The sequence below is a fragment of the Balaenoptera acutorostrata genome, chromosome 5 (genome assembly GCF_949987535.1).
Source record: "Balaenoptera acutorostrata chromosome 5, mBalAcu1.1, whole genome shotgun sequence".
Taxonomy (NCBI): Eukaryota; Metazoa; Chordata; class Mammalia; order Artiodactyla; family Balaenopteridae; genus Balaenoptera; species Balaenoptera acutorostrata.
The window spans coordinates 143,434,169-143,437,402 of NC_080068.1; positions in this window are offsets into that span (position 1 = coordinate 143,434,169).

Genomic DNA, 3,234 nt, shown 5'->3' on the forward strand with positions numbered 1-3,234 from the left:
TTTGCAGCGTGGCTTCTGCTTCTTGCTCTTCTCACCAGGTCACGTAGGCCTGCTCGGCCTCGGATCTCTTTTTGTTCATTCTAACTTAATAAAATCATAGGCTTTCTACCAAAGATGTTGATCTAAGGAACTTTGGGGAAGAGGAAGGAGTTTGCGATAGCGAAAGGAAACGTTTATAATCTTTGGAGAAATATTCTTGGTTTTCTTTCCGAGAAAATGGTCGTGGGGCCCTGTTGTTAACTGGAAGCGCCTTCTGAACTGGTTTGGGCTTAGCTGGGGGCCGGGCAAGGCTGGGAAGCGTGCTCTTCCCCATGGGCCCCCCTTGGCCCTCCCTGCGAGGTGCGGGACAGGGTCTTCCGGCGCTGCGCGGCCGCCTGCCGGGCACCCACCCACCTCGTGCCTCTTGGGAAACTCAGCAGCACCTGTTCTGACACATTTACTTGCAGAACTGAAGTGGCGGTAAAGGCTTCTTTTCCCATCAATGTCAAAGAGGTGTTTCTTCTCTTAAAACCTCGGCGGCAGCCTGAGGGCCCCGCTGTCCTCAGAGGCACAGTTCGGCTCCTGGGTGCTCTCCTGGGGAAGTGGGGGGTGGATGTCTGTGCCGCAGACAGACGCAGAAGGGGCCTCCTGCCTTTTCTGAACAGTCCGCCGCTGGCTGGGCCCGTCTGGGGTGTCACCTGGACAGCAGGGATTTGGAAGCTGCCTGGGCTTTTGGGGTTTTTTTTTGGCCACGCCGCGCAGCATGTGGGATCTTAGTTCCCTGACCAGGGATTGAACCCTTGTCCCCTGCAGTGGAAGCGCGGAGTCTTAACCACTGGACCTCCAGGGAAGCCCCGGAAGCTGCCCAGGTTTAGCTGAAAGAGAAAAGCACAAAAATAAGGTGCCGAGGGGGCCGGGGTGCTGCAGGGCCATGGGTCGGGGGGGCGAGACGGGAAGGTGGCCGCAGGGGACGTGGTGGTGGTGGTGTCAGGACGTCTGGAGAGCCCCCAGGATGGCTCTTCGGCAGGGGCTGGAGGAGGGGACCCTGGCCCAGCCGAGGCTGCTGTAGGGCCCAGGTGGGGAGGCGCGGGAGAGAGTTGGCGACGGCACGGGCAGCGCTGTGTGCAGGAGGGAGCCCAGCCGGGCCCAGCCCCGGGGGACCCTGGGCAGGTGGCGGGCGGGCAGGGGAGGGCTCCCCACATCCCTGTGCAGCTGGGCCGGCCGTGGCTCTCCAGGCCGAGCACGCCTGCGTCGCCCCAAGCTGCTCGGGGTCAGCCTGCAGGCGTGGGCGGCGGCGGAGGGGCGTCTTGGGAGCCCAGGTGAGACCGCTGCTCCGCAGCTCTCAGCCTCCTGACCTCTTCCCGGTGAGTGCCTTGTGACCCCCATGCTGGTTGCTCCCAGATAGTAAATACCTTGGATTTGGAGGGTCACATCCAGTCTTCTCCCCCCAGAAGTGGAAAATCCATCTGAGCTCTCTCGGCCAGTCACCGTTCAGGGGTCGCTTGCTGATGCCTGAATTCGGGGAATTAAAGGATAAAGACAAAGAAAGAAGAAGGAAAGCGATAGTAAAATAAGAGCAGAAACAAAGGAAGCGGACAGAGCCAGAGCGAGGAGGCTCAGAGTCTTGCCTCTGATGGACTCAGGTGACGGGCCGAGCGGGGCGGAGCCCAGAGGGACAGTCGGGCGACAAGAGGACAAAGCCTGAGGGCAGCAGGGACCCTGACGATGGTGAGAGGGCGAGGTGGGCGGCGGGGAGGAAAGGGCAAATTCCCAGGAAAATAGTGCAGAAACTGGTGCTGGAAGTCAGAACCCAGGGGTAGTCCTGCAACCACTGAACAAAACGAGCCGTGGCTCAACATCTTCCTGCAAAGACCACACACACCCCAGATGACTTTGGGCAAATCCTACAAAATACACAAGATGGAGGAGATTCCAGTTGGAGAAGACACGCCCCCGAGAATCGAGTGTGGCCAGGGAGACCCTGACATGATGGCGTGGAGGGACGGTGGGGGTGGGGTGGAGCTCAGCGGTGGTCAGGGTCAAGGGTCAGAGTGGTCAGGGTCGAGGGCAAGCAGGGTCCGTCTCCTGGCCTCCACCCCAGGCCTCTGGACAGCAGGGAGAGGGCCCTGGTCCCCTCACAGGGGCCACCAGCCCGTAGACGCCAAGCCCCTCCTCCCTTTCCCCGGGTCCCCTGACCTTGACCCCCTCCCCCGACCAGTGCTCAGCTGGGGCCCCCTCCCGAGGTGCCCGCAGCCCATGGACTTCCTGACTGGGGGCCTCTGCCCTGGTGTCGAGTGGGAGGGGAAGGGACTGCCCATCATGCACCTTTTTCTACTTTTCTGCAGCTGTGGATATAGCTTTTAAAAACCTATTTAAGTTGATTTTGGTAATTTATATTGTCTTAGAATGTTGTCAGTTTCATCAAGAATATCCCATGTACTAACCTGTCACTTTTAATCCCGGCTCTCTGGTCCCCTCTTCTGGGCCCGCACGGCGTCTGGGTTCTCTCGCTCTGTTGATTAGCCTGGTCAGACGTTTGTTTATTTTATTTATTTATTTTGAGGAACCAGCGCTTGGATTTACTGATGAGTTCCCCCATTTTTCTTGTTTCCAATTCATTAATTCGCCTTTATCTGTACTCCTCGCTCCTGCCTCCCGTGGATTTACTTTATTGTTCTGTTTTCCCTCCTTGTGTCGAATGTTTAGTTCATTTATTTTCAGTCTCTCTCGCTCAGTAATAAAAACATTTAAGGTTGTGAATTCTCTGACAACCCCTCCTGAAGCTGGCCCCGGGGATGTGCAGTCTCTCTCCCAACACTTGTAAAATCGTCTGTCACAGCAACTTTCATTTGCTCTCTGACCTAGGAGTTATTTAGGAGAGTAGCTTTGAATTTCCAAATCATCTGGCTTCTTTTTTAGATCCTTTTAGCAATTTTTAGTTTCACTGCATTGATTTAAATAATGAGGCCTATAAATGTTTCACCGTTTGGAATGTGGTGAGGCATGCGTGCATGTGTGTGCATGTGTGTACCTACGTGCACACATATGCAAGTGTGCACACCCACGAACCTGCGTGCACCCACATGTGTGCACCTGTGGGCCCACATGTGTGTATGTGCATGCATGGGTTTGTGTGCCTGCCCATGTATGGCCGTATACATGTGTAATGTGTGTGTGCATGCACGGGTGTGTATATGCTCGTGTGGGGCTGTGCCCACCTGCACGTGTGTGCATGCACACGTGTGGGGAATGTTC